Source organism: Chiloscyllium plagiosum, chromosome 2, assembly GCF_004010195.1.
Source record: "Chiloscyllium plagiosum isolate BGI_BamShark_2017 chromosome 2, ASM401019v2, whole genome shotgun sequence".
In the NCBI taxonomy this organism is placed as follows: domain Eukaryota; kingdom Metazoa; phylum Chordata; class Chondrichthyes; order Orectolobiformes; family Hemiscylliidae; genus Chiloscyllium; species Chiloscyllium plagiosum.
This window is the reverse complement of record NC_057711.1, coordinates 19,980,636-19,993,406: the sequence shown is the minus strand read 5'-3', so window position 1 is coordinate 19,993,406 and position 12,771 is coordinate 19,980,636. Positions and strand designations below refer to the sequence as shown.

Here is a 12,771-nt window from a genome sequence, read left to right as displayed (position 1 = left end):
AAACAGATGTAAATGCAATTTATTCTTTAGTTGTTGCTATCCGTTTCAAAAATGAACCCTCACTTAAACTTCTGTAAATCCACCTGCAATAGCAAACCAACATTCATTTAATTCAGACTGGGTTCAGCTTAAGTTTCTGAAATATGCAATCCATTATTTTTGAGAAAGCAAGTAAAATTAGACAAATGTTCTCCTATTTTGGATTAAAAAAAACACTTCATGGCCTCGCAGAAATTTTGCTCTCTGCAACTTTCACAAAGGATCAAAAACCATTTGTAAAACATGGAAGGTTCACATGTACAGAAAAAAACATGAACATGAACAACCCCTACTTTGATCTTGGGACCACAATATCTCAGCATGTTGTCATACTGGACTTCTCTCTTTTTGAAGACTGAAGATTGGATGCTCATCCATTCGCACAAAGAGGGTAGAATGATCCAACTTTGGCTCGACTATAATAGATGTAGAGAAGTCTCTTAGACCACAGAGGACGCAATTACAAAAATAGCCATTTAGCTGTATAAGGAGAAAGTGAGGACTGCAGACAGGGCAGCATGGTGACTCAGTGGTTGGCATTGCTGCCTCAGTGCCAGGGACCTGGGTTCAATTTCCCACCTTGGGTGACTGTGTGTGGAGTTTGCACGTTCTCCCAGTGTCTGAGAGAGTTTCTTCTGGGTGCTCTGGTTTCCTCCCATAACCCAAAGATGCGCAAGCTAGGTGAATTGGCCACGCTAAATTGCCCATAGTGTTAGGTGCATTAGTCAGGGATAAATATGGGGAGTGGGTCTGGGTGGGTTTTTTTTTGGAGGGTTGGTTGTTGGACTGAAGGGCCTGTTTCCATACTGTTGAGAATCTAATCAGATGCTGAAGATCAGAGTCAACAGTGCGGTGCTGGAAAAGCACAGGTCAGGCAGCATCTGAGGAGCAGGAGAATCGGCGTTTTAGGCATTAGTCCTTCATCAGGCTTATGCCTGAAACACCCATTCTCCTGCTCCTCAGCTGCTGCCTGACCTGCTGTGCTTTTCCAGCACCACACTTGACATTTGCCTGTATAACAAAAAGGATAAAAATAAAAAGACAGAGGGAACATTTTAATTCCTGCTTTATTGTTTCTAATTTCCTATTGTTCCTGCACAAAGGACCATTTTTCGAAAACCACATGCTTATAGTGATCATATGATACAAGAAATGGAGTAGCCTATTCGTCATTTGAGTCTGTTCTAGTACTAGTCAAGATGATAGCTCATCCTTTATTTCAACTCCATCTTTCTGGATGATTTCTATATCTTTTATTTTCTTCAAACACAAATATCGCATTTTGTTGTGAATGTACTCAATGACTGAATATCCACAGCCCTGTGGAATTGGTCATTTCAAAGACTGAAAGAAGTTCCTCCTCAACTCTGTCCTGAATAACTAAATATTTTGAGACTGTCGCCCTGTTTTCTAAACTTGGAACTGCAAGAACTGAGTCTGGGATGAATGCATCGGTCACTAAAGAGAGACTGGATGTTTTCCCTGGGTCAACTCATCAACCTAATGTTCAACAATGAATCTTCCCAATGTGCAACCTACCAGAACAAGGTCTTTGGGACAGAGAGAATTATTTACTTATTTTTGATTCAAACCACCCTGATAATATGAAGAAGCACAAACCAGCGAAATTCAACATTATTGCCCAATGCAAGACTAACAGCTTTGCTGAGTTTTACAACTCTTCAGTGTTCAATTTCACTGACTCTGAGCTTGCCACATTTTACCTGATCCACAAGAAATGTAGTAGCAATTAGTTACTTTGGCACCACTCTCCATGGCTGCACTGATACATAGTATTCTTGAACTCATTTTGCTGTTGAAGGATATTTACATTAACATTCTGTTTTTGAAATAGCCTCATCTTACTGTGGGTTCATTTTGCCACAAGTCTGCAAAAGTGAGCAAGATCATGTTATAATGCATTGCCTCCTGTGATGTTATATGTATTGTATTAGCATAACAAACACCTTGAATTAACCTTGTATACTGCATTCTAAACCTCATGATCTCTCTCAAATCTATTGGACTCAACTTCCAGTCTTTCTCCTAATTACTTATGATGGCTCATCATTCAGTCCCCTTGTGATTTTTTGTGAAATAGCTATGGACTACTATATTTGGTAAGATACAAATACAAGCTCTTTTTACTGATCAGAGATATTACCTTATTAATGGTTAAAGCAAATCCTACTTATGTCTTTAACCAGAAACAGGCAAAGATCAATTAGGGTTTACCACAATCCTCAGTGGCCTTTAATTAGAATATTAAAAGTCATTGAATTTAAAACAGATATTTTTCACTTCACTAGTATTGAAAAACAACTTTGTGAAACTAACATCAGGGTGCTAAACTAACACCATGTCAAAGTCCTTTGTCTACATTTTTTAAATAATGTCACAAAACTGTTGCAATTGTGTTATGGCAGTGGCAAAAATGGACTTTCAACCTTTAACTTCCATTCACTAATTGGTATATGCGACCTTTCATAAAAGTAAAATGGTTTAAAACAAAGGACAGATGCTAATCTAAAATGGATGCCATGATGTCTCAAGCACAATTGAGGCAAGGTCAGGAAATGAACGGAGAATCACAAAACCATTGACACAAATTACTATTTCATGGGAAGGCGTTGAAAACAGCCAACTGAGTTAGCATCAAGAAATTCATACTTGGATGATAACTGCACACATTGGACACAAACTAGAAAGACAACATAGTCAGACCCTGGAATGTACAAAATGAATCATACTTCAGTAGCTGTTTCTTTAGAACAGAGAAGGAAAGAGGAAAGTGGGTTTGAAGCAACATCAGAACACTTCCTCTCATTCTTCCTCCTCTTCTCCCTGCCTATTTATCCCAGCAACACAAAAGTAGCACAGAGTGGAAAAAGCCAATTGCAGCAGCAAACAAATTTAATAATTTTTAAGTCAAAGACCAAATTCAATACCTCAAGGAATCTAAGGACTTCGAGTCATAGAGCTGTACAGCATGAAAACAGACCCTTCAGTCCAACTCATCCATGCCAACCAGGTGTCCCAATGTTAACTAGTCCCATTTGCCAGCATATGGCCCATATACCACTAAACCTTGCCTATTCATTTACCTACTTTCACTTATTTTAAATGTTGTAATCATACCTACCTCTACCACTTCTTCTGGCAGCTCATTCCATATATGCACCACACTCTTATGTGATAAGGTTGACAAGAAGGTCCCTTTAAATCTATCCCCTTCACCTCAAAAGATATGCTGCCTAGTTTTGGTCTCCCCTACTCAAAAAAAAAGCCCTTGGCTATTCACATTATCAATGCCCCTCATGATTTGATAAACCGCTCTAAAAATCACCACTCATCCTCCTATGTTCCAGTGATAAAATTCCCAGCCCACCTTTAAAACTTAAATCCTCCAATCCTGGTAACATCCTTGTCATTTTTTTTTCCCCACACTCTTTCTAGTTTAACAACATCCTTCCTACAGTGAACAGAATTAAATGCAGTATTCCAAACAATGACCCCACCAATGCTTTGTACAATAGTAAGATGATGTTCCAACTCCTGTACTCAACATCTGATTTAAATCAGAATCATACAATCCCTACAATGAGGAAACAAGCCTGGAGTCCACACGAACCCTCGGAAGAGCATCCTAAACAAATCCTACACCAATAACCCTGCATTTTTCACGGCTAATCCACCTAGCCTGCACATTCCTGGACGCTATGGGCAACGTAGCATGATCAATCCACTTAACCTGTACCTCATCAGACTGTGGGAGAAAACCAAAGCACCCAGAGGAAACCCACTCAGACACAGAATGTGCAAACTCCACACAGTTGCCAGAGGCTAGAATCAAACCTGGATTCCTGGCATTGAGGCAGCAATGCTAACCACTGACCAACTGTGCTGCCCCAAAAGAGGAAATTATACATTATTTAATATAAAATGCATTATCTAAACTGTGAAACATTTATTCTTCTAGGCCAGCATTTTAAGACTTATCACCTGTGTTTGTTATTGTGCTTATTTTTATTTACTTTGGGGTTAATAGATTTTTAAAAATTCTTTCCTTCATGCAAAAAAAAAATCTTGGGCTCCTTCATTTTGATCTATTTTAATGTGATGTTGCAGTGTTTGAAAAATAACTTGTGACTGACAGAGGGGGTTTAAATAGGAGACCGCCCTCCCTCACCTGGTTGTAATACTTTAAAGTGGATCGGCCAAGAGAGACAAATTAATTTCTATCAATGCATAGTGTATTCATGCATCCTGCAATTATAGGTATTTTTAAAATAAAATGCTATCATATCTAAACTAGCAATTTTTTTTTTTCCAATGCTCGCCGATAATTTAGAAGTAATTTAACCTTTTTAGATAGGTTGCTAGTTGGAATACAATCGTGGGTCCATGGGTAATGCCCTTAGCTCTGCACCAAAAACTTTGAATTCAAGTCCCACTCAAGGGCTTGTTAACCACAGAAGAATCAAATCTGTCCAATATACTTTTGGCAAGCTCTAACACTGGGAGAAAAATGATCACTAAGTGATAGCACCTAGCTAGTGTGTCAGTACACAACCAAACTTCTTCATGAGAAAATGGATGAGGAGAGATCAACTTTACACTGGATGAACACAGCTGTATAAGATAATGTAAGCAGATGCAAAAAAGGAACATGAGTAGGCCACTCAGTCCTTCAAGCCTGCTCCACCATTCAATAAGGTCACGGATGCTCTGATTTTCATGTCAACTTGACACCCTTGCATATCCCTGATAATCTAACTTGCTGTGGTTATCAAGAATCTATATTGTCCTTTAAAATATTTAAAGACTTTGCATCCACTGCCTTTTAACAAATTGATCGCCAAAGATTCAAACTCCTAAGACATAACACATTCTTGTCAATTACACAGTAGTCACATGACAATTCCACCATCTTTTCTGCCCCACATCTCTTATTTCTAAGGATCTGAATACAAATTAAAACTTTGAAAAGTTTCAATATTTATTCTACTTTCTTGATAAGCATTATAAAGTATTCTAAGGCAATGAGATGAAGTAGCATATTGCTATTTATCTGCTTAATCAAACCATGCATTGTGCTTAAAGTGCTCCAGAGTTCAAGAGAGTCCCATTAAATATTTCTGAATCAGCCAGTGTCTGCAATGATATTAGGGCATCTGCTTCAATAGTTCTGAAGTACTGAGGCGAATTGGTCATTGCAGGTCACTAACCCATTCAAATGGCAGGTGCGTGCATGCTTTTCGAGTCAAAGATCTGGCTCACCAACAAAGTCCTCAATAAATATAGCCTGTCTTTCCTTTTAACTTGCAGATAAAAGATGAAGTGTACAAGAACTGCCACACTCATCATATTCAACACAACTCATTGCATTCAGAGCATGAGCAGAGACAAATGAAAATATATGAAAAAGTAAGCATTTACAGCAATAGGGCAGCTGCAAATATTCGCACCTTCAATAACAAGGGGGCCATTATGATAAAAAGGTTGGAAAAAAAGACTTTGCATTCACTGGTTATCTTTGAATAAAACAGGATCAAAATAAGGTTGTGCAATGTGAGCAAAAAATGCATAAACTCGCTTCTATGAAATTCAATCTGGCATTTTAGCAACAAGTTTAACTTGGTGTGAGGAATTTTACGCGAACAAGTTGACATATTTAATACTGATGGTACAAAATGCGATTCTAGCCACATGGGTCCTGAAAAGAAAACTAAGCGCACTCAGTGTTCAGTATTTCTGATTTTTGAATCCTTCGTATTTTTCGCCAGCATAAACATTATATGACTAGGATTACACAAACAGACTTTAATCGCTGGACAGTTACCAAAGCCAAATTGCTTTGAAGTTTCTTCCATTGAAACTTCAGCAAAAACCCCAAGTAACTAGGACCGAAGTGCCAAGAAAATTCAGCCACATTATGTCTTGATGCCAGGCTCAGGACAATAAACTTTTTGTGGTGGCTTTTCAAGCACGGATTCATTTGTAGAGATTAAATCATATCCTTAACTGAGGGAATGAGCAAAATATTAACGTAACACTAATAAAGATGCTTTTTTATTAAAAAAAATGTTCAGTTCTAAATTCCATTTTCCCAAAACTATTGGTGCATTTGAAGATTGCATGATACAGGTGACAGCATAGTTAAAATGGCAGAAAGCATCACAAGATTTCTGGCACATTGTGATTTCTATTTATTTTACAAGATTAAATTATGAAATATTACATATTCACATTTCTGTATATTTGGTTGAAGGAAACTAGGTTGGATGTGGTGATTTGATCATGTAAAATTGCTGCTATAAACTATGCTTCAAGTCGATGCTGAAGATAGATAATAACATGCAACCAATTTAGTTGCTAAAGTGACATTCATTGAAAACATGCATTGGAAATTTTTATACCTTTTTAATGGCTGAGATTTAGTTGCATGATAGATGTGCTGCTGAAACAGTACATGTGAGAGGTATTCCTTACAATACACACTACAGATGCACGATTTGTCTGTCAGCAAAAGTCACTGTAACCAGTTCCAGGGACACACTTACTTATGAAATCAAAACAACTATAAAAATCACCTAAGCATGTTTCTATAATTTGCGTGGTCTCTTTCTGATCTTTGTCTTTGTTTGACCTCGAAAATATGGAAAGCGCAAAAGGAGGCAGCTTGAATGGTTATTCTAGCGAAATAAAATGAGCGATGAACATTTACACAACCTTTCCATGTAAAATAATGAGTTTAACTGGATTAATCCTTTCCTTATCCCTTCAACATGCCGGACAGATTTCTTGTACAACTTTCATTCATATGGTGCCAAATTATTTTGATAACTTCAGTAATGAGACCTTGTGCAACAAAAGGGTGCTAGATTTATTTCTGGTTAACTTTGATGCATCTCTCTAGAAATACATTTTGTAATTTGTTACTTGGTTTGCCATTTTGCAATACCCACTGGATTGAAGTTATCAGAATAATTTGGCACAGGTTGAATACAAGTTTTATGCTAAGCCTATGTAAAAAAGGCTTATTTTGATTCAAATTAATTCAAATAAATTCTAGGTTTGTAGCTCATTAGATATGCTGTATGAATAGCTGGTATTAAAACGCTTATATCCTTTACCTCTGTTGCACACAGGGGTTGCAGTAATAAGTCAGAAAAAAAACAGAATCAGTGCAAAAACCAAAACCCTATTGGAGGTTGAAAAAGAAGCCGCTCATTGCAGCTTAACTTTTCCTCTTCAACATTTGCATAAAACAAATGATTTAGCAGTGTTGCATCAAACAGGGATGACATTTAAATATAAAATCTATTATTATGATGTTTGATTTTTAAACAGGTTGTCCCTGACTTTCCCGTCGCCCTCTGACATTTAAAAGACTCGGCTGTGTGCAAATGTTAGAGATGCACCCAACCAGTAGCAAAGCCCCAATCTCCGTGCCAGACTACTCTCGAGTCACAGGTACACCCTGGCCAGCGGTGACGAGAGGTTCAGGAGGTGACAGCGACTTCTCTCCCAGCTCTCCATTCACATCAGTTTCGGTCCCTAGCTTTCAAGGTAAAAAGTGCTTCCCTCAAGTGCATGCACATCGATTAGTTATACCTTATAATAATTCTGTAGCGTGACAGCTGCAAGATCTGGTCAGTGCTTGGACGAGTCTTCACCAGCTCAAAGTGCAACCAGAATTACCCGACTAAACATTTCCCACCTTGTTGAAAACGGATCACAGGTGAATGCATTCACCTCCCACCTCTGCATAAGAGTTTTTCGTAATTTATTCTGTTAAAATAATAACGATTGTTTCGGAATACACATGAAATAATATCAAACAACTGATCACCGTTAACTAGCGCAGCACTGCATTTTACAGTCTCGTTACCCAGTGATCCCTGTGCACTTAACACCGACAAGTTACTATTTTGCCTCCTCAGACTCAAGTGACGCTTGCTCTACCCAAATAAATTGGTGACCAAAAAAAAATACAGTTCATGCGGGAATGTGAGGAACATTCACAATTAAAGCGGTGTAGCATTCCAAACAGCAACCCAACATATACCATTCCAGCTGAGTACATCTTCCAAACTTGTGAATGGAGTTACATCTGCAAAAATAAACAAACTTCTAACCTCGTTTTACTTAGTCCTTCATCTAAATTATTGTTCCTCGTTTACCATAACCGTTGCTCATCGACTTGAACTTGAGATATGACACAGCACGATCACATCTGAGGCGCGTTTACCTTTCCAGTACGACTTCACGCCACCAGGAGAGTTTAACCGACTGATGCCTTATTTTTTTTTTGCTTTCAATCTTCCTTGCTCAGGGATGGTCAACGGCGAGCGGAACTTTTAAGTTCATTTACTTTTGTTTTTTAAAAAAACACCAAAACAATAAACAGGCACCAGGCAGAGTTGTCCGCGCTGCAAACCTCACTTTTGCTACCATCGCTTCAAAGAGGGAGGATAGAAGGAAAGTCTCCCAAATCCACTGAGAAGCGACTCGCCGTAGGCTGCAGCCCTGCGTCTAGCGCTGGGAATATCGGTGCGCGGTGAGACGGCTGCTGGCTTCACCCACACAGAGGGACTAAAGCAGCTCAGCACTGTACACTCAGACCCTGTCGCTGAGGGGAATGAGCTACAATGCGAATTGCAATCTATTCAATGCAGAATAAGTGCACCACAGTGCTCAGCGGAACCACGAGGTAATAACATCCCTTTCACATATTAATAGGGTTGGAAGAAGAGATGGGCAGAGATATTTAAATACACACAATCCCTGTGCCTATCCGTGGTCGGGGTGGGGAGCGTCACAAAACAACCCCCTCAGGAGAGTGGGAGGGCTAACCAACCCATTTCTCCCGGGACTGTATGTCGAGAAGAGTTACAGTCACAGGTCCCGCCTTATTTTCTCGCCTTCAGAGCGAATATATGAGAAAGTTTGAGAATACATTTCTCTGGGGCTTTTGACAGCAGCCTTTAGAATGAACTGCGTAGTTTGGGGTGAACTTAGGGAAGGGGAAAGAAACAGGGAGAGCGCTCCCAACAGGGTGGAGCACTTCCATAACCAGCCCACCCTTGTCATTCCAACCCCAACATATCTCTGTGAGCCTTTGAGGGACTCGTCCTGTGAAAATCACTGGGATAGCCAGGACTTCTCCATGGACGGCGTGAGAAAAACATCGCAGACCGGAAAAAAAAAGAGAATAATCCACACTTTTAATCTCTCTGAATTACAAGCACTCAAAAAAGAATCCCATCGTCAGTGGAATCGAGAACTAAGTCACACCTGCTCTCACTGAGAGAGGAGTTTTGCCTTCAAACACAAACTCTCCTTGTGATTGTCGATTCAATTGCTGCAAAATTAACTGTGGTGATTATTGTTTTGTTGTGTGATTATGGCGGTGGCGGCAGATACTGATTAGGAGATGTCACTAAGACATGGGCCGGTCCAATTGGCTGCCAATTAACTCCCTATTGAAAAAGAGTTGTTCTCTTACAAAAGCTGTAAGAGAATGAAAAATATCAAATAAAACAGAGATGCAGGATAGAGCGTATGACTCAAGACTTAGAATTCGACATGATTTTTTTGGCAAAATATCTGGCGGTTTTTAAAATTCTTAAGTTAATGCGCAGAATTTGAAACAGTGGGGGAGTTGGAGTAAAACAACACGTTTATTTAAGAAAACAATATTGATATCTTAGCATATCCATCAAATGTCCCAAAGCCTTATCCAGTTAGCAGTGAATTAAGAGAGCAGTGCAGCTGAGGGTGTTTCTCAACGCCAATGCTCTTTCCCTGTCTGTATACTCTCAGGAATGCTGCTTTCTGCAAGTTGGGAGAATGCGGCTTTCTGACTGAATTAGCTGTCACAACACAACGCCAACTCTGATTCCTGCAAATCCCGGAGGTCATGGGGAAACACGGCACTGCCCATCACATCGCTTTTGAAGGGGGACAATAGACTTGAACGTTAGCGAGCATCCGGCCAGTTTGACTAAGATTGGTTCTGTCAGACACACAGCGAGTGCGACGGCCAAGTGTCATCCCAACCCTGAGCTCCACTCTCGTCCTTTGCTGTTTTACAGCAAACCCGAAAGGGAGCCCAGCGCTCATTTCCCCAGGTTTCAGGTGCAGCTGGTAATGTGAGAGAGCTCAGCATCCGGACGGAGTACATGCCATTTACAAATAAAACAAAAATCGCGATGATTTTACCGACCAGGTTAAATTGGAGCAGAAAAACCTTGGGCTGTCTCCTGGGGAGGGGGCAAGAAGGGATTATAAAAGAGACAAGCTCCCATCCGCTGATAGCACCAGGATGAGAGCACACAGGTTTTTGGACGGATGCGAAGACGTTTTTTTTTACGAGAGTGGCGAAGATTTGGAACTTTATGATTAGTGAGAGCAGAGTCGGTTCTTTGCGAGGGGAATGGAGGTGGAAACTTCAGGAAAATGAAGGGGACTGCAAGGAAAGGGAGGGGTAATGGGATTGTTCTGCAGAGAGTTGGGAGAAACCCGATGAGCTTCCTTCAACAAAGTGCAGCAAGGTCGTTTGAACGATTCCCCTGTGAAAGCGTCCAGAAATAAGAGACATTCAATGAAAGAAAGAAGTCATGGAGTTGCCGGTGTTGGACTCGGGTGTACAAAGTTAAAAATAAGGCGAAAGTGAGGATTGCAGATGCTGGAGATCAGACTCAAGGTTAGAGTGGTGCTGGAAAAGCACAACAGGTCAGGCAGCATCCGAGGAGCAGGAAAGCCCTTCATCAGGAATGAGCCCTCGTTCCTGACCCGAAACGTCGATTTTCCTGCTCCTCGGTGCTGCCTGACCTGCTGTGCTTTTCCAGCACCACTCTAATCTTGACTCTGAAAGTTAAAAATCACACAACACCAGGTTATAGTCCAACAGGTTTATTTGGAAGCACTAGCTTTCGAGACTGCTCCTTCAGTAGGTGGTTGTGGAGTGTGCAGGTAGGTCGTCTAGGACAGGAATAAGGTGAAATGTCTTCCTTTTGAGGGTGGTGCATCTCTGCAGTTCTATACCTTAAGGTGCATGCTTTAACAATGAGCATATTCAAGACAGATGTCAATACATTTCCAGATTAGATTAGATTATCTACAGTGTGGAAACAGGCCCTTCGGCCCAACAAATCCACACTGGTCCTCTGAAGAGAAATCCATCCCCCCATATTTATCCCTGATTAATCCATCTAACGCTATGGGCAATTTAGCATGGCCAATTCACCTAACCTGCACATCTTTGGACTGTGGGAGGAAACTGGAGCACCCAGAGGAAACCCACATAGACACAGGGAGAATGTGCAAACTCCACACACCAGTTGCCCGAGGAGGGAATTGAACCCAGGTCCCTGGTGCTACGAGGCAGCTGTGCTAACCACAGAGCCAAAGTGCCACCCCTTCAAGGTATGAAGGGATATGGTGTTGGTGTGGGGAAATGGCAATTGGCTAAATGGAAACTTCACCAGTTCTGAGGAACGCTAACTTTAATTTCACTCCACAAATTGCTTTTCCAGCAATTTCTGTTTTTATTTCTGATTTCCTACAAGCTCAGTTCTTTCAGTTTTTTTATTAGGAAACTCGATCATGATGTGATTGTGCCTGCTCCATAATCAATGGGTAAAATGACCAATCCCTGTCTTTCTAGTTTGTGACTCTTGGGTCTGAATCTTACTTTGGCTATGTGCAAGTTGAGTTGAGTTATTTTTTTGGAGGGTTTTTCACCATGAAGTCCAATGAATTTTCATTTTGTATCTTAGTAAATTCATCTAAATAACAGAAAGCCAAAAACTCTGGAAGTTGAAAATCTGCAACAGTCACAGAATGCTGGAGCAACTCAACAGGCCTGGCAGCTTCAGTGGACAGAGGAGTAGAATAAATGTTTGGAGTCCAGTGTGATTCTTCTTCAGAATACTGAAGAATTTTCTGGAACGGAACTGTACACAAAATGTGAACTCTGTTTCTTTCTCCACAAATGTTGCCAGATCTATTGAGCTTCTCCAGCATTTTCAGTATTTTGTTTGTCTTATTAACTACCAACCTCGACCCTGTGGTGTCTGTCTTCCATCCCCATCTTCCCACCTACCATTCCTGAAACAACTTGCCATTCAGTGGATAGCCACCAAAAGAGACAATATGTCTGGCACCCGCACCATATTTAAACAGCTGCTCTGCAACCGGGCAAGTACTAGCATTCTAAAGCTGAACTGTTTGATGATGAACGTACAGTGTGAAGCTGACAGAGCAGCAGAAAATGACTGATTCTCCAACAGGGACCTGGAAGGACCTGGTGGAGGGGGTGGAGCAGAAGAGGGGATGTTTTCTACTGGAGGGCCAACCAAGGAGGTTATGCCATCAGACCCTGGTAAGGCTGGTCAGATGTTCCTACCCAGGTCAATGCATGCTCTGCCAGGGTGCCACGCACCCTCTGCTGCACCAGCCTCATACCAATGCGTATATTCCACCATTCTCAACAGTGCCTACAATACCTTCCCTCACTCTGTCTCACTCCCGACCTCCCATTGTACTAACCCTGTATGACTTCTCCATTGCCAACTCACTCCTGCTGTACATCACCACCTTTTGAGCAGCCACTCCAGCATTAACAGCTGTACCTTCCACTTTCTTCTCAATGAAAGCCTCCCTCTCTTCCATTCCAGAAGATAGCACATAATCTGGTAGAAAAGGCCCCTGATATGAGGAGTG

General features: G+C 40.9%; 1 long non-coding RNA gene across 1 annotated transcript in view; it reads right to left on the bottom strand.

The window, feature by feature from the left end:
• The window catches only part of LOC122557338, a 49,376-nt gene extending 40,568 nt beyond the window's left edge, over nt 1-8,808 (bottom strand). The window contains exon 1 of the long non-coding RNA XR_006313808.1: nt 8,294-8,808. This is a non-coding gene — a long non-coding RNA (uncharacterized LOC122557338). The remainder of the gene's footprint in view (nt 1-8,293) is intronic.
• Between the last annotated feature and the right edge of the window lie 3,963 nt (nt 8,809-12,771).